This window comes from Pteronotus mesoamericanus, unplaced genomic scaffold (genome assembly GCF_021234165.1).
Source record: "Pteronotus mesoamericanus isolate MK-2021 breed Mesoamerican mustached bat unplaced genomic scaffold, CSHL_Meso_final contig_73, whole genome shotgun sequence".
NCBI lineage: Eukaryota > Metazoa > Chordata > Mammalia > Chiroptera > Mormoopidae > Pteronotus > Pteronotus mesoamericanus.
The window spans coordinates 31,111,170-31,131,168 of NW_026555245.1; the positions used below are offsets into that span (position 1 = coordinate 31,111,170).

General features: G+C 36.6%; 1 protein-coding gene across 2 annotated transcripts in view; it reads right to left on the bottom strand.

Moving 5' to 3' along the window:
- Window positions 1–19,999, bottom strand: part of BNC2 (basonuclin zinc finger protein 2) — a 410,152-nt gene that overhangs the window by 32,217 nt on the left and 357,936 nt on the right. The gene's annotated exons all lie outside the window — the stretch shown is intronic.

Consider the following 19,999-nt stretch of genomic DNA (forward strand, 5'->3'; position numbering starts at 1 on the left):
GAGAAAGAAAGACAATCCCAGAAGTACCAATATAAATGCCAAATGGTATCTGGGTATCAGTTAACAGATGAAGATAGCCATTAAGAAAACAAATATTTTAATCCACTCTTTATGCACTTACATCAAATTTCCAAAAACCAAGACTGGGAATATTTCACTCCCCTTCCTAACAAACCTTTAGTGGTTCCCTAGTGTACACAGAATAAGTGAAAAATTCCCTTACCTGGCATTTGAGGTCCCCTCAATATAAAGCCAAACTACTTTTCCAACATCATCTCCTGCCCAGCTGTCTAAAGCTCTAGCTACAAAGGGTGCTTGCCATAAAAGATCCAGAGTACAGCAAAATCTCAACTGCTTCTGAACACCCCTGGATTTCTTACAAATTCATTCTCATCCTTCGAGGCCCAACTTAAATGAACCCTCCCTCCCTTGAAATGTTCCCTATCATCTAATTACCTTCCTTGTCCCTACTCCCAGCAGGAATGACCTGCCCCTTCAGCCATCTGCTTTTATTTCTCTGGCATGTATGTCTCCTTATTACAGGATTATTGTATTTTCTATCCTTACTGCCAAGATGAACTGATACTGAATGAATTCATTAAACCATGACTGTAGGAGTTGGGAGGCAATGTACAGGTCTTCTAGTGCCACTTTTTTTATTTTACAGATGAGAAAATTAACAAATAAGTATCTTGCCCAAGATTTGGAAGTTAATGTGTATGGCTGACTTGGAAGGAGCCACCCAGTTCCCCTGACATAATCTAGTGCTTTTCCCACAACACCATCCTTTCCTCCTGGCATAATGATTCCTGATTCAGGAAGGAAAACATCTACTTCACACCCTGGATTTGAGCATATTCCAATTAACTGGGACTCTCTTCAGTCTCACATTAACCTTACCAGAAGTCATTTTCCCCTGAATTGAACTCACCTCCTGACCATCAAGAAGGTGTCCAACAGAAATGTGAAGTCATTACCCAAGACCACTTATTCATTACTAGAGTGCTGGAGGTGAGAAAAAGTTGAGAACCATGGTTTGAGAAAATCTATATAACTATAGTTAATTTAGTTCTCACTGTTTTTTTTTCTCTGCAAGTACCAGAAAATTATCTATTGCTCTTGGAAAATGCTTTTGACAATGATACTACATTTATGTCAAAAATTTTCTGGATCAAAGTTAAATCCTAGTATACAAAGAGCTAGAAAGCAAATTCAACAGTGTCTCTCACATGGTTGGAGTTCTGTATATGCCTATGGAGTGAATAAATTAAATTAGTTTAATATTAGACACAGAAATAATAAACCACTACAGTTATAAATATGTTTGTATGCACATACTTTCTTCCTTTATTTTATCTTTTGAAAATAACTGTATATTTATCAATTCCTGAATTCTCATCTGGTTTTTCCACAATCCCACAATTTCTCATTTTTGTTTGCATATGCTCCATCTCTTTTATGAGGAAAACTTCAACTCAGGGTTTCTTCAGGGACTCTGCCTGTCAAACAAATAACTACCTAGTTGCTCAAAAAGAACCATTATCTGAATTTTGAAAACAAAACAAAAAACCAAAACAAAATCTGAAACACACAAAGGCATGGAAGTCTATTTTTTACTGTAATACTATTTTCAGGCTAAAGGATTGCTTTAAATAATATAGTCCCATGCCTTGGTTACCTAATATATAAAACAAGATAAAAATAACTACATGATAGAACTCTGAGGAATAAAGAATGATAATGCCTACACTTTGCTTACAATGAGCCAAGAAGGACTCCATATTCATCTACACTCAAATCAGTTTTGAGATACTTCTATCACACCTAGTTTACAGATGGGGAGACGGAAGTATATCGAAGTTGAGTAACTTGCCTAAGGTCATAAAGTTAGTAATTTTTGGAGCCAGGATGATTCAATCCAGCAGTGTGAATGTGGAGGTATACGGAAATGCCTTGCACAGAAGGCATTCCTGCCTGTCTACTCCAGCCCAAGCCTGCATCAATGTCCTCTCCTGCTTTCTCTTTTCCCACAACTCTTGCTGAAATCCAGGCCTGGAAAGTTGTTTCCTTTGACTTACCCCATGGTTAAGTTGATTGTCCAGTCACATACCTGTCTCTTTATACCTATTCTCACAAGCTTAAGTAATGGTCCCACTTTACTTCCTAACTGGATTATTTTAATTATTTCTCATTCTTCTCATTTACACCTTTCACCTCACTCACATTTTGACTGCCAAATTGCTTTTCGTAGAGTGGACTTCTGATCACATCTCACTACAAACCCTCCCTCCAAACTGAACTTTAATGGCTCTGCTTTGCTAAATGGTTTAAGCATAAATTCTGACCACTTGCCATTTATGTAAATCCAACTATGTTCTTCAGACAGATGCTTACTAGAGTTCTAAAAACAGCCAGTATGAGTCTAAAACACAAGTTGTCCAATGTCTGGCTAGGCAGTCAAATTTGCAGATGCAGATTTCGAAAACGTTTTATAGTATATATTTAAGAAATAAAAATATAAATATTTTCTGATGCAAGGAGAAGTTTGTTTTTCTCAAGATACAGTATTTTAAGACCTTGGCTAGGGTACACTTCTAAGTTCATTTTATTACAGAATTGTTTACAGGTATAAGGGCAAATACTTAAATGTTATAAAATGCAAAATAAATGACAGAACAGAAAAAGTGACTGTCAGGAAAACAAGCTAAGAGAAAAAAAGAAATTTAGGGACAAGAAGCTAAGTATTAGAAAAGGAGCTCAAAAATGCAAATGTGGGATATGATATACCTTTAAAATTTGACAGATTAGAAATAATTTCCACTTATGGCCAACAATAAATTATTCAATGTTACAACTAAATATTAGGACATTTAAAATAATTTAATTGAAACAGTAAGAAACTGGCCAGAGTCTAAGGTGTGTAAGTATGAACAGACAGGGCAGAGAGAAGAGGGGTAGAGAAATCTCTTTTATAGAAGATATGATAAAACGAAAATGGCAATGAGAAACTGAATACATAGGTATATGAAAGTAGGGACTAGAATGGTCCAGTTTGAATACATCAATTTAATTCTTAATATGAGCTCTGGTTGTGTAGCAAAAATAAAATACACAGAACAGGGAGAAAAAAGCATAGAAAATGAATGTTGATAAATGAGTATAAAATGTATTGAAAAAGAAATATTAAAGGACTTTCAGCTAGTCAAAGCCATAAAATATAAAAGGCTTTCACTTATTTTACTTTGTGTACCTATTATTTGTTACCTCTAAAGTGGCTGTAATGGTTCCATAGGATATAAAAATAAATGACTTGCTTGTCTTAGAAATGTATTAACTTTGATAATTAGTGAACCACACCAGGCACCTTTTTTAGCTATCTCTTAAAAAAAATCAACGATGTGTTGATTTTCTAAATCACCAGGAGGACTTTTTTCTTTACTTATCACATTTATTTGAAGGAGAAAAGATAATATTTTAAAAACCAACAAGGAATTATTTTAATAAAAATTCAAAATTTCATTAATGGAAAAAATAGGAACATTTCACTTTTTGTTTTTTTATGGAATTACCTATCAAGGCAAGTGATAAATTTTTGTCATGTCACCTGTCTTCTCTGTTGATGTGCATTTTCATGAAGTCTAAAATAGACAATGTCTATAAATTTACATGCTCTATTTGCTCTGTGTTCAATTGTCTCAGAAGCATAAAGGTTATCCTGCTAGACCAAAAAGGCAAAGTGTATGTAAACTCCTGCAGACAGATGAGAGCACTATAAGGCCAACAGTGGCAGGTGAATCAATGATGACAGCAATAGTCACTACCAAATTCAGATTCTTTCTTGAACTTTCTCCTCAAATGTTCTCCTGGATGATTCTGCTTTGCAGAACTTCTGTTTCTTTTTCTTTTCCCACTGAGGAAACAAATAAAGAGTCCTTTCAAATGAAGAGGGATATTATTATACTCCAGCAATTCTCTGTTGGTGTAGTAAGGAAAGGCGTATTTTAAATAAGCATCTGAGAAGTGGTATAAGGTGATATAACACCCCCCCAATTAACTGTAGGGTAATTTTTATTTTATTTTGTTAACTCATAAAACAGTTCCAAATGAGAGTCAATTGTCACTTTATTCCACCAATGAGAAGAATTCTAATTAGTGCTGATTTCTGATTATTGAAATAGTAGGCAATGAGAAAATGTGTGCATGTGTGTGTGTGTGTGTGTGAGAGACAGAAAATACATTGTGTTAAGTCTCTCTCTTCTTTACACCTCAGTTCCAACGAGTATAGAAAACAATAAATGAATTCACATTGATATCTGAATGTGCCATAAGTGCCCACCTAATTACATTATAAATATATTCACTAAACTCATCACCAAAATGAAGTAGTACTTAGGAAGAAAATGATAGAGAATGGGGGTAACCATAAAGCAAACTACTCAGGCATACTTTCAGACTTTCTGCTTTTTCTCCGTGTATGGAATCCTATACAAGAAAGGTTGTAACTACTGTGTCAGGAGTTGCTAAGACCAGGCCCAGGATCAGTGAGACTCGCAGGACTCAGCCTATAATCATACTCACAGCTAAAACTTACTACACTGCAGGACACAGCAAAATCAGCAAAGGGAAAAGGAGCATGGAGCAAAGTCCGTAAGAAACTAAGAGCATACTCCAGGAGTTCTCACCCCAAGAGGTCACAGAGGATGCACTTAATTTATCCAGCATCGAATTGTGACAACACATGTAAAGTGATGTCTACAAGGGAAGCTCATTAGCAACTCAGCCCATGGTTTGTACTAGGGGTTGGTTACATGGGTGCCCTTTGCCTAGCATGTACTGAAACCAAAATTCCAGACTCCCAGAAGGAAAATAAGTACTCAATACAGACCATTCAGAACAGTGAGCTACTCTAAACACTTACCTCCCAAATCCAAGTTTCTAGATGACAGCCACTGGCCAACTTTGCATGCATGCCTTTCTAAGGAGGGCAGTCTCAGACCTGCTATGTTAACAGTTCTCTGCATACCCACCCAACACTGTGTCAGATCCACCACTATTTTAGATTTGCACCTCCACTGCCATCTCACACAATAATGGACTAAATTACTGTGGTTCTAAGATGGCCACAAGCTCAGCTCTGATACTTGATCCAGGAATGGGTGGACAGGCAGGAGACAGGGAAACGTCTGTCTTTATTTGAGCACAGGGGCATATAATTTATTATTGCCTTCTACAGTGTCATTAGGTTGAGTTCAGAAAACATTACTGTAAACTGTATCTAAGGGGGAAAAAAAAGAAAACCTGCCCTCATAGTGTACAATAACAATAGATGAGATTAAAACTCATAGAGGCCAAGGGACTACGTTGGCTTTATTTTCTTTAAGGAGTACCTATTCAAATAAACATTTCACTTATCGAACATTATTTATTCCAATGCGAAAATAATGTCTCCCCCCACCCCAAAAGAAGCCTCTGGCCCAGCAGAGGCTGGAAAAGCAGCCTTTGCGGTCCCTTTAAACATTCAGTTCCAATAACAAAAATCACAATGAGGATGTCTACAAATCTCTTAGTTTTGATTTTATATTTAATCAGGGTAGAAAATATTCATTGTCTGAAACTAGTTTGTCAGTACTTGGCCTGCAAATATGATACCCATCTTAATGACGATCTGTTAAAACATAAAATGATTTAGGAAATGGAAATCAATGTAGCATTTTGTTTTCAAACCAATCCACCAAATAGTCAAAGTACACAAAATAAAATGCTGATTTTAAGTCAACACTCTGAAGTCTAAAGTACTTTTAAAGTACTTTAAGTCTAAAGCTCTATGATAAGGTAGAAAATAACCATCAGATCAAACTAAATGGCTATCATAAATCTGCATTAAAGACAGAGGTGCTATGTGAATTTGGCTCCAAAAAAATCAACAACTACTGTTCACTGAGCACTTACTATGTGCCAAGCAATAAGGGAAAAGGCTTCATGTGCATTCCTTCACTTAATTACTCCATCACTCAGTACACACACAAAGGTTAGGGACTGCATTTCAGCTCAAGTGCAGGGTGAAGGGAGAACAAGGGACAAATACATGCACTGCCCTTCTTTTTAGGTTCCTGGTTTTAATAAGAGCAACCCTGGTGAGTAGGGATATGGCAAAAGAAAACACATTCCTTCCACTTCACAAGGGTGAGGCAAATGCGGAAACCCTACAGCCTCTTGTGAATAATACACTGATTAAGACAGAAATCTTTATTTAAGAAAAAAACCTCCACCAATTAGAGGGTTCAATGGGAGCCAAAATATGCATGTATTTCCTCCTTTCCTCAGGATATTAGTCAGAATCCAGTGTATGAATTAGCATTTGTCCTGACATGTGTGATCCTGTTCTATAACATGACCTTCTCTCTCTCTACCAAAAGGTCTGATGCTCACATGTAGCTAGAAAAGAAACAAGAGACACAGCAACTCCTATGAGTCCCAACCGAGAGTGTACTTCATAAACAACATTCTGGGAGTTTCCAGGCTCTCAGGCCACAGGTGTTGGATTTGTTTTCTGTGGCTTTAGGGTAAAGTTCTCTGCAATGGATTTTACTGAAGATGAGGGGTGGGATTTGAGGATCTGGGCAAACTGAAGCATGGTGGTCTTTGATCACCCCAAGCCAGCAAGGAAGAACACACCTATCCGTAAAAGTCCCTGATCCAAGAAATTACCATTCTCCACAGAAACACAAGCAACACACAGCAGGAGAAGGGGGACTCAGGACCTGGGCCTGAGGCACCCACATACATAGCAACAAAGAAAACAGCACGCAAACAGCAGCTGCACTGACATTCAGCAAAGACGGAGGCTGGTTTTTAGATTTTACATTGGAGAGAAGAACAAAGACATCCCAATTAATCACAAGTAAGACAAGTGGAAAGTTGGAGCTTCTGTACCTATCAACAGATAAAAAGAAAAAATCGTGGCAAGGGCATATATTTTTCATATGCCAATATAAATATATATTTGATATATATTCATATATATACACACACACACACACACACACCCCCCCTCAGATGGCAAAGACATCCTATGGCCACAGCTGCCAGCTCCATTACCCCTTTCTGCAAGGGCTGAGAGAAAAAAATGAAAGGAAATAGGGTAAAAATATTTCCATTATATAGAGCAGAATTATGCCAGATAAAAATTTTTTAGCCTTGAAGAACATTTTAATATGGATTTCTGGCAAAATTTTTAATTATCTAATAAATATTTTATTAAAGTTTATATAACACATATCAGGAGGCCAACTCCAAGTTATATCATAGAAAAAAGGCAGCAACAAACAAGAGCAATGGCATACAATGAAGGGAAAAGTCGGTAAAAGATCATTGATTATGGTGGGGATGGGATGGATATGCTCTGGTTCTAACAATCCTGAGACGCTCTTTTCATGGAAGTAAGGGGAGAATGAACAGAGTAGAAAATCAAATCACAGAAAATCAAATAAAGTAAAATTAAAGCAAAAGAAAAGAAGATGCAGTATGGGGTATGAAGTCATGGGCATGTGCTCCAACACGACATCTTTACTTACTAGTTGTGTAAGACCACTCTGAGCCTTCGTTTCCAAGATATGAAACAAGAATAGCAATACCTGATACCAATACATTTCAGGGTTATTTTTAAGATCATTATTTAGTATTAGGTTTGAGTTAAATGAAGTACAAATACTCACAAAAGGCCTCAGCTAATTCTAGGCACAGGGCAGGCACTCGATAAATGACTGCTCATCTGAATAGTTATAGCTTTAGCATAAATCCAAAGATTAACTGAAACCTTGACCTTGCATCAAAAAATCTGACTGTACAATGCGATCTACCAAGACTGCATATAAAATAGTAAATAATAAGTGACAACAGACTTAAAGACAAAGATTACATTTTTAAAAAAAATTATATCAATAGTCTTTAAATTACTGGAAAAACTGTATTTTGGCCAGCTTATGAGTCTCTTGTTTACAGGTGCTGTGTTAAAACATGCAGACGTAAGATTCTTATAATAAGATGAATTTTCTGAATGCTTTACCTGTGAATTCCATTCACTGAATCAATGATGTCTTTTTAAAATCAATCATTTTATCTTTATGTTTACTGTCATTTGGGGTGTTGGCTCTGTGTGTGTCTAAGAAAAAGAATGTGTGTGTGTGCAGAGAAACCAGGATCTTTCTTGTTTTTAATAAAAGTATGGCAGGAATCTGTTTCTGCTTCTCCAGAAGTATGGAACTTTCTTCACAGAACAGAGAAGCAACTTGAATGAGGATTTATGATACAATTAGAGCCAAATATCTAAAAAATGAAGCAATCATAAAGGTTATTTTGTAAATATTTTATTAATCTTCTAAGAGCTTCCTAAGTGAGGCCTCACAGATATTTATATTCCTAATCTGCTATGAATAAACGCTTCAATCCAGTGCCTGCATTCCAGTGACCCAGGACTAAACACAAAAGTGTAAGGTTTCAGGTATCACAGGTGCAACTCCCTGTCAAGACACAGAGCCCAGTGATTTGTTCCCTCACCAGGGGCTGATCGCTCCAGTGATTCAAGGAGGTTACAAAAGTGCAACTGGCCTTAATATCAGCTACATGGTTTTACATACCTACTATGTCAGGGGCTCTCAACTTTCCTGGGAATTTATTCAGATATGAGTTATTTCTTTTCTAACATATTCCACCTGCCACTGAGCTGGAAGGTCAATTTTCGTATGCTTCCAGTTCAGAAATGCTGGTAGTGTTCTCAAGATATGCAAGTAAACAGAATCTTGTTTCTGCTTCCTAACAACTTTAATGCTCTTCCTTGATTTCATTCACACACTTCTAGTTGTAGACATACAGTTACAAGATAAATTCAGAGTCGTCTGCCTTTCATCACATGCAGTTCCTATTAACATTTAATGAGTGTCCATCGGCAAAAGTCTATAGATTGCTTTTCTATTCCCACTCTCAGAAATCCTCCTGCTGTCTCTGAGCTAAGCCAGGATTTCTTCACTCACATTCTTTATTTTTTCCTACCCCAAAAGCATCTCCATTCACTAGCAAAAGAAAAGCGGTATTCATGCCAGTTGAAACATGATATGCCAATAAAAATAAAATTTGGCTTTATTATAAGAATTAATAAATGATCCATCTAAACCAGCTCAGGAACAACCTCCTGAAATTTCTGCCCCCAACTTTCACATTGACATAGGGGCACCCCCTCCTCTCTCTCCTCTACCTGCTCAAAGGTTGAAATAAATTTTTGCGTTTAAGTGCAAAGTGGTGTAAAACTGAGAATCAATACCAAATCATATGCTTCTTCTTGGCAAAATGATTAACACAAAGAGTCGAAAGACTGAGTTGGAAGAAAAGTAAAGAAAAACCCCCATCTAACACCTGATAAAATTCCACCAAACAGAAAATGGCAAACTCACACACAAAGGGCTTTAGTTTTGTATGATAGTTAAGAATCAGTCCTCCAGCTACATCATTCCTCCCTCTTTCACGAAGGAAATGGGGAAGAGAAAGGACACATCCTTATCCAAAACGGTAATTTGCTCCATTGCTGCTTTGTCTTGGTCTTCATCTCCATCTCCTTTGCCAGAAGAAATGTCCCCTCCTGTCTTTGTTCTTTGTTTTCAGCTGAGTTTTCCTGAGTTATTTAATGTTCTCTTTCTCTTGTTCTTCAGATCCCAAAAGGCCCTACCTGAAGTTTTTTTTCCCCCTTCCATTCTTGTGTGACTTCCTGGTTTTATGCTCAAGTTTCTAGACTCATCCTCCTCCTTCTTCTATTGACCTGACCATTTCCTCAATTCAGAGCTGACTTGTTTCAGCCTTTCTGCATATTCTACTCTTTCCATTTTTTTCCTGAAAGCAACTTTCCTTTCTTTCATCACTCATTCAATTTTGGTTTAGAGAAGGAAGACTGCTATGAAAGGTATGCAGTCACACAGATAAAAGCTAAGAGTGTGTTAACTGAATGTATGACAGAAAACATAGATAATCTCATGAAAAATAAAATAAAGCTAACTTTCAGAAAATTGAATGAGGGTGAATGACAAGATATTCTGAGATCATTTTTGAAAGCAGAGAAAAATGATGACATTGTAAATTTGCCATCGTGAGCATACACCTATCTCCTAAATCCCTTCACCGATCTATTTCAATAGAAGGTGTTCTCAGTGCCATTTCACTGCACTGACAAAATTGGAATTAAATTCCCATTTGTTGCAAATGAGGATTACACATCAACACTGATGGGAGATTATTTCCTAATTCTTCCTGAGTACAGAATTCCTAACTCAGGAAGACAAAGATAAATGGCTTAAAAATGGGGAGGGAGCATAGTAGAGGCTATTTATAGCTAAAAAATTCTTTAAAACCCTCACACATAAGGATACACACACATTTATTATTTATTCCCCCCAGACTAATATTTAGATAATATGTACTAGACTGGTATGAAATACAGGCCAATGCCTGGGCATCTTATTGTCAGTGCTTCTGCCATTCAGGTTATTCAAATTATTAAATATTATGCCTGCATTCTCAATGTATCTACTTTTCCTTTCTTCTCTAAATATTCCAAAAGACGTCTTCAATTTTGTCTCTGAGTTTGTTTTCTGGTAACTATATCATTATATGGTATCATGCAATGTTGTTTTTCAAAATTTGAACAGTATCTTGTCTGTTCATTGACCCTTGAAAAGTTACACCATCATATTTTCCTTCCATAAGTCTCCCACCAAGATGGTGGCATGTGCGCCTCAACTATGAACTATGTGGTTAGACCTAAATTAATCAGGAGGTGAAGTCTCTTCTAACTTTTTCAAAGTGTACTTAGCCCTCAGGATGCTGCCCCAGTGATAATTCTAACACAGTTCTAATCATTTCACTCCCTTGCCCCAAATCCTCCAGTGGCTCCCCATTTCCCAGAGCAGCAGTCAACAGATTCATGATCAGTGATGAAACATTGAGTGCATAGCCCAACACTGCTATACTTAATTAAACAAGTGATATTAAAACTTTTTAATAACTGGGAAGGCCACGCAATAATCAATCTGAATGGATGCCATAACCAATGAGAAAAACACCAGCCATAAAAATAATTACTACAGGTGCATTTGTGTATTGGCTGAATATCACGGTCAAACAACCTACATATACTATTACAGTACTAATATATAATTACTTTATAGTATATTAAATATATTACAATTGTAAAACAAAATTAAAACGAGATAAGGAAAAAATAAAAATGGAAATTTACCATTATCTTCCATTTCTGACTATCTAACTAAATCACTCTATTTACAAGATGGCAGGCACAGAGTATAAACTCAAAACATCTTTTTCTGGACAACAAGGCCCTTGCAGACCTGGTTTCTGGCTATCTATCCAGGTTTATTTCCCATGAATCTTTTTATGCCCCTGCTATATTGATTCACAAAATTCCAATACAGACTACCACTTCTCACAATTCCATGCTTTAGTGGATGATGTTCAGTTAGCCTGGTGGAATACTTAGTTCCTGGGAAACCCCTACTCTCATAATTTTTAGCGCCATTTAAACTATCTACCTCTTTTGGTAATTCTTCCCTGATGGACCAAGATACATGGAAAGGCTCCTATTCCTTATTAATATTAACAGCAACAATAGCTAACACTCTCTGAACATTCACTTTCCAGCAAGTATTCTGCTATGTACTATACATGCACTATCCTGAATAAATTCCCTCAAAACCATCATATACTGGCTACTATCACTATCTCCAAAATGAGGCTTATAAAAGTTAAAAACTTTATTCAAATGACACAGCTAATAAAAAGTAGGGAAGGTCTTTAGGCTCAAGTCCAACACTAAAGTGAATACTCTTATACTTCTATTTGTCCACATCTTCCATGACACAAATATTATATAGTATTGTAACTGCTGGTTTGCATGACACAAACCTTTGTCCACAACCTGGCAGTTTTTTACTTTTATATTCAAAGCACTTAGCACACAGTAAGTTCATAAAAATGCTTGCTAAGTGAGTGCCTATCTAGTTAAAAATCTCGCATTTGTAAATTATGAGCTATTCAACCTATATGCTATGGAATATTACATTTTTCATCTATGTGTGCTTTTTATATTTTATTTTAAGCATTGCTAACAAACTAGGTAGTGTACACAAATAAACTTTGGCTTATCAGAAGTAAATCTTACATCCACCTTACAGAAACAAGAAGCTCTGAAAAGAAAGGATGTTCAAATTTTATTGATGATTCTCCAGGGTGTGTCAGGATGAATTCTAAAGGCCCCATAAATGCTATGTTGCCCTGCACTGATGCAAAAAGGGGAAAGACAACTCTAGGATAGTACAGCTATAACCTATACCTTTTTCTGTCTTCTTCTTCCCTTCCCACTTGCTGGAGGAAGGGAGAAAGGAAGGGGTATATGAATAGAAAATACGATAATAACCCACAAGAAACTTTGCTGCCCTGTATTTGTCTGACAAAGTGAGAATGATGAAAACTAGGAAAAACTGAGAGCTAAGTTTTCATGTGCTGATTGCTTCAATGTCACCTAGATTTTTAGGTGTTTTTATTCTTCTCTACTTGAATATGAATCCTTGAGGACGAAAATTCAGACAAAGTCTCTTGTTCAGTCCCCTTCCATCTCCTTTTAGGCTGTGTCTTGCTTCCCTTAGTCCTAAATCACCTCCAGCCTTCAAACACAGTGAAACCTCTGAAATACAAGTATGATCCACATTGTATTTCTTCTTCTTTTTAAGTCCCTTAGAAGTAAAAATTATGTTTTTTCAAACTTTAGGACAGCCAGGGGAAACAACAGTCACCCTTTGGAGACTACTGAATATTAAGTGAAAGATCAATGTGGTAAGTTATGAGAAGTAATTTCTTATGAAAAGGGATTAAAATATAAAAAATTCATTTTTAGTTATGTCAGTATAGACTTGCTGATAGTACCATTGGGCATCAAACGTCAGTGAACATTTGAAAATATGGAACTATGGTGCAGAAGGAAGGTGGAAGTTTGGGAATCAGATATGGGTCCTCTACCCAAGGGTGGAGCTGTAGCTATGGCAAATTTCCAAAGCAGGTCTAGACAGAAAGGAAACAACAGCGTTAGAAGAAAGACACGTAGGAGGTCACCTGAGAGCTGGGCAAGACACTGATGGGCAAGTCTGATGGCTCCCAGTGTGCGCAGTCAGACAGAATGGCACTTGTTGCCATGGAACATAACCTCTCTGCAGAAGAGCGAGGCCATATTGACAGCATGAATGTCATGGACTAAGAGCTGGAAAAGTTCAGGTTCTGTCTCTATAGACGACATTTTGTATTTCTCGCCTTCAGAAGGAGACCTTACTTTTGTCCCTATTTGGGCTTCTAATGAGAAACAAACCTGAAAGTATTTTGAAAAGGTAAGACTGTTGCACATGTATATAAGGTAGCACTTATGAATTCCTTCAAAGAACTAAGGTTAATAACTCTTTTGAATTAAAAGGCTAAGTGGAAGTATTCTTCAACATATAAAAATAAAAAGGCAATTATTCTAGAGTTGATCCTAGTTCAACCACTGACAAAGTAAACTTGGGCAGTCACTTCACCTCTCTTTGCCCCAATTTAAAGTGATTTAAATTTCACTCCTGACTATCTCATTAAGGTATTATGATGATTAAGTACTTAAAATGTCTTAAGATCCAATGAGTAATGTGTTACCATTTGAGGGAGCAGTCATGTGATATTATAGCTTGTCTGAATAATTTTAAAGCTGTCTGATGTTTCTCCAAATTCTTTGGGTCTTTGATACCAAAGATAAACAGACAAGATATGCAACTCTTGACTGAAGTAGCATTTGTTTTCCAAGTTCTAAAAGAACTGAACTCTAACTGCACTAACAGAATGCATAGTGATCAGCTGCAAAATTTAAAGCTGCTTGTCCTTGATTAACTGTCTTGAATAAAAGTTAGGATTATGCATCCTAAATTAAAAGAACTTACCTTAGGAAAGGAATGAACTCCACATATACATCACTATATATTGTTGCTTTCTTAAAAACATCATTCATAATGTAGCAGAAAGAGGAACACTTAAGAATATTATCATTAAAACAGGCAAGGGACAAGGAGGGCCTAAATTGAGGCACAGGGATAGAAAGGAAAGGATGAGTTCAAGGGCTCTTTAGAAGGTTGAAGTAGCAGTATTTTTTTTAGAAGACTGAAGAAATAACTTCCTTTGTGGGGGGCAGTTGGATAGAGGAGGTGAGAAAGAAGAAATCATCAAAGATGAACCCTCAATATTGTATGCCTGGCCGTCCAGTTATATATGGGTTAGACTAAGGTTTGGGGAGAAAGTTAAAGTCATGAAATCATGTACATACTGAGAATAAAGTGTCTTTGGACACTACTGTTTTGAAAATTCCCTCATCAGCTTCCTAGTTTATCTTCATATAATATGATAAAAAAACTGAAAGGATTTTAGTTATACAAGGTCTGGCAGAAGTAACGCCTGCTTGAGCATGGTTGGTAGGGTAATAATATGGACATAATAATTTATAGTTTTAATTTGAACGTTTCACCTAACATGTCATATGGTGTGCTTGAGTGTGATATTCTTATGTTATAGAAATACATGCTTTATGATTCTATAATAAAAGATTTTGTAAAAAAAAATAAAGGGGGGGTGTTATTTGTGCTGGACCCTGTACTTGATGTTTCCTCTGAAAAATTTTTAATTGGTTAAAAGTATAAAAATACTCTGTATTTTCCCCAAGCTACTACTCAAAAAGGAGTATTCACACACTATACTAATTTTAGTCTCATAATCACTAAGAACACACATAAAAACACCACATGGTAGGCTCATCTTGGGAGCATAAAGCACTCCACCAAAATGGACCTGAAATGACATTAAAGTAAAAGAACCTGAAACTGACTTCTCTGTTCCAGCTTCAACACAGAAATAGAACTATATAGAGCTGGACAGTTAGCAAACCATGACATTTGGGAATAGAGTAAAGGAAGGAAATATTAAAAGGCCTTTCATCCCTCTGGGTATAATGGTATAGAAGTAGGTCCGATTTTATAACGTGGAAATCCAGGAAAGCTTCAGTCTCATGAAATACCATACAATCTATTAAATTTATAAAGATAACAGGGTTGGGTTGCATTTCTTAAAGACAGTGTTAGGTAGAGTTAATCTGCCTATACTAACAAAAGAATATCGCTGCACATACAGCATTGTGAACACAACTGTGTTCAAACATGCACACATTATATACTTGCTGCCTCTTAGCCTGAACATGGCAATGCTTTTAAAAATATGTCAAAAGTTATTTCAGAACTCATAGTATGTTGCTATGGTGCATGCTGCTGCAAAGAAAAAGCTAATGGGCTTTGTACTTAATGTGATTAGAGCCATTATTGACATAATGCCAGGAAGACGCAAAACCATTAGCATTACACTACAGCTCACTTTAGCATCCACTCAGATTTAGTATTTGATCCACAATTTTAATTTTGTTCTGCTCTATTCAGAACTGCATTACACAAAATGCATAATTAAAAGCTGCTGTGATTCTCTCTACTTCTCAAATTAAAAACATAGCAAACATTTGTAGTTCTAATCCACTAGAAATTAATAAATCAAATAGTGTCTTTTATCCTCTTTCCTCCATGCAATTCAGATTGCAGGTTGGGAATACTTTTGCCTGCAACAGAGTATGCTACAGACAGAGCAGCTGCTCAAAGGAAAGAAAAGTCCCCGAACTGCCTACTATAAAGGCAAGTGAGAACCTAGAAGCACTGGCATAGCTTTGCAACTCCAAGTGTTAAGCCAGAAGCGCTTTCCGCAAAGAAAATTTTTAATCAATTCACCATAAATTCTTTTGATGCATTTTCCTTCATTAGCTCACTTTGTCAAGCATACACATGCTCCTAATTTAATTTAATCAAATTCACCATGTCTTTCTGTCAACAGTGAAGCAATTCCCATATCCAAAAGTTCTCCTATCAACTCCCTACCCAGGGCAGCCTGGAGGGAAGCTGATGAACAGTTGGTTTGCTTTATCTATCATTAAGGACTGAAACAGTTTCCCTGTAAAGATTTGACACCAAGAACTGAGCCTCTGTGATACCATTGCTAGTTCTGCTTCTAGAAGTCTTCATCACCTGAAATAACAGAGGATTATGATTCATTACAATACAATCCTAGGAAAATGCAGGAAGGACTGCAAAAAACAGCAGTGGACAGAGAGGGCAAATGTATGTTGTAAGGTAGGCCCTGCACTGGCCTTGAGCTTCTCCTCCGCACACCAGGTCACTCCAGTTAGGTCTTCACTGCCAGCTCTTCCAGGAGGCCATGCGCCCTCCTGACTGTGAACCTCCACTGCTGCCCATCTACTGCAAGAACTGCAACTCATCCTTCAGATCTCTAATCAAAGCTCACTGTATCAAGAAAACAACTCCAGAAGAGCCCTAAGTTACTTGCTTTTTTAAAAAAGTCATGTGTATGTGTTTCTAAAGGACTTATAGCAATTTATATATATATATTATGCTTGTATGATTAGTGACATCATCTCCCTCCACTAGTCAATAAGCTCCATGAGGGCAGGAGTGACATCTGTCTTGTTCACTATTTTAATTTCTAGAATCTAGGAGCTCTGTCTGGCACATAGTAGGAACTCAATAAGTATTTGTCAAATGGCTAAATGCTGAATTAACCTGCCACTGTCTCCTGATACATTTCTTAAACATACCAAGTTCCTTTCATTTACTATTGCACTTTCATGCTACCAGGTGATTGTTCCTAAAGTTATATTTTAAATATGTATAATGAAGCACAAATTTTGAAATGCACAAAATGTTCATCTTTTCTGGGTTTTACATGTGTCTGCTGTGGGAAAAGAACAAAGTGAAAACTGTTCAAAGTAATGTAGGATCCATAAGAAAGATAAAGTAGCAGAAGCCCTTTGTGAGGGCTTCTGATACTCAACTGAACTTAGATACAAGATTGTCCCAAGCCACCATATTTCTCCAACGGGACAGAAAAAAAGAAGGAAACAGCAAGATAGAGACACTCCCTGAAGAATGGGCCAAGGTATCATTCAGCTTCAGAACACTCTTTGATTACCTTTAGTTTCCAGTATTTGCTTGTAAAAACAAACATTCCCGATAATGGAAAAAATAAAACAAAACAAAAAAACACAACTCTCCTTAACTTTTGTAACAAACCAGGACTTTAAACTTATAAGCAGCAGCCAAGGCCATAGTACTATAATAGACAGTTATTTCAGAATGTCAAACAAACATATTTCTAAAAAAAGAAGGCTATTCTTATTATTTAAACATCTTTAAATTTCTAGTTGTTTGTGCTTACCTCTCCAACACAAAGAAACAAATATTTTGCATGATTTGGTTGTAGTTACAAACATGCTAAAAACACTAAGATCTTCATCAGAAGATATTTGATATGGAAAAGGATTGAGGGACGGAGGGGAGAGGGAGGCAGGGGAAAGTGGTGGGGGGAAGGCGGAGACAAATGTATTTGGAAAAATAAATTAATAAAAAAATTTCACTTTGATTTATACATTTTTCACAAAATTAGGACATCCCAATATATTTGTACGTAACTATGTATTATATTTGGTAAAGTTAAAACCTCTCCCATATGTGTTTTTGTACTTACTTTATTTTCTAATAATTTTCTTTCTAATAATTATATATTCTAAAGATGTTCATTAAAAATCTACACATTTAAAAAAGAAGATATTTGATATATTAGACTATTTCCTTATAACCCCAGAGACGAAGATTATAAATTATGTTAGGAGAAAAGATAAATATTATATAATTGTATTTTCAATTCAAGTTTGACATTATAGAATTAATTTGCTTTTTTTAATGAAAAAACTAATATAGCCATTACTTCGTTATCAGAATACCAACTTAAGATGCACTTTCCCTTGAGTGCTTCCAGAAAGTATGCACCCACACAACAGACTTTGGAAGAAACTGTCTTCCCAGAACAATGAGGATATTTTGGGTTTAGGGGGAGGGTACCTGGCCTCCCTTTTTAAACTTCTCAGCATGTCTTTCTCTAGGTGTTCAGGAAGCATCATTCTCCTTAGAAAAGGGCTTGGGTGGGCCCCTGTATCCTTCCTATCCTGCAAACAGGTGATGGGAATAGTCAGGCAGAAAAAACCCTTAGCTTTATCTGGCTCATTACATGATGAGGTCGTTCACTTCACTGTTTCATGGCTCTAACTGCTATACTTCTTTCCTTCCACTGACCTAAAATCTGCCTTCCTGTAAATTTCAGCCCTCTGAGGTATTAACAGAATCAGTTTGCTTCCTTGTCCATGTAGAAGCCGTTACAGATGGGGAGGAGATTCCACTTTGGCAGGCTCTTCTCCAGACCAGACATGGAGAGTGTCTTCACTTGCTCCCCAGCAGTTGTCTGTCTGCAGAACTGGAACCAGCAAGGTCACTCTTGGTGGTCAGGCTTCAGTTGCTCAGTGCTCCTCATAAAATGTGATACCCAGAATTTAACGCAAGATTCTGCATGTAGTCTGAGCTGCACAGAGAAGGGGATTCTTTATCACCATAACCTTGTAGTTAATGAGAAAGTGCACTTTTTCTTAAAAAGGCACATGACATAAATTATACAGAATACAAACATTATCAACTGAAAACTTATTTTGTATGGTTATAAAATGTTGCCTTTTTCTTAGGAGGCATCTATAACTCATTTTCTGATCTTACTCCTTTTTTTTACCCCTCACCCAAGGATATGTTTTTATTGATTTTTATAGAGAGAAGAAGGGGGGTGAGGGGGAGAGAAACATCAATCGGTGCCTCCCATATACACCCCAACTGGGGATTGAACCCGCAACCTGTGCATATGCCCTGACTAGGTATCAAACCTGAAACCTATTTTTGGTGTATGTGATGATTCTCCAAACAACTAAGCTACCCAGCCAGGGCTGATCTTATTCGTCAATGAACAGTGGTAGTGTAACACAAAATATTCATCTTTAAAACACCGTTTAACACAGATTACTAGATGAAAGGACTATTAGCTCTAATAAGTATAGATTATCTAATATAAAGATGCTTATTAGCTTCAGACAGTGTGAGCACTACATTAACCATAAAGTTCCTGGCAAACTCTTATAGGTCACAAAGGAATGTCACTGTGTAAGAGTGTCATTACATTGAAGTAACTACTTTGTGGTTCCCTGCATTTTTGGCTTTCAGAACATCTTCCAGGTCTGACTAAAGAAAAGAAGCATGACATTGATATTAAGTAGATGAATAAAATGCAAATGGAAATTCAATTCACAAAAAACAAAAGGACTCAAAAAGAAAAAGTTGGTGGTTGGAAAATATATCTCCAAGTCAGACTGAAATGATATTTCAGAGGGTGTGTTCCTATGCATATTGCATACCACACAACTGCCATCTATTATGCCAAGGAACACAGGGTCTAGGAAAGGTTTTCAAGCTCCAGAGAGGTTTATTTTACTTTCAGTGATTGAGAGGCAATATTTTTTCTTTGTTTCTCTTTCTCATTTTATTTTTTTAATTTATTTTTTATTGAATTTATTGGGGTGACATTGGTTAATAAAATTATACAGGTTTCAGGTATACAATTCTATAATACATCATTTGTATACTGCATTGTGTTCACCACCCCAAATCAAGTCTCCTTCCATCACTTCCCCTTACTCCCACCATCCCTCTGGCAATAACCATACATGTGTTTGTGTCTGTGAGTTCTTTTTTTTTTTGGCTTAATCCCTTCACCTTTTTCAGCCAGCCCCCAACCCCCTTCCCCTCTGACAACTGTCAGTCTGTTGTCTGTATCTATGAGTCTGTTTCTATTTGTTTGTTAGTTCATTTTGTTCATTAGATTCCACATATAAGTGAAATCACATGTATTTGTCTTCTCTAACAGACTTACTTATTTCACTTAACATAATACT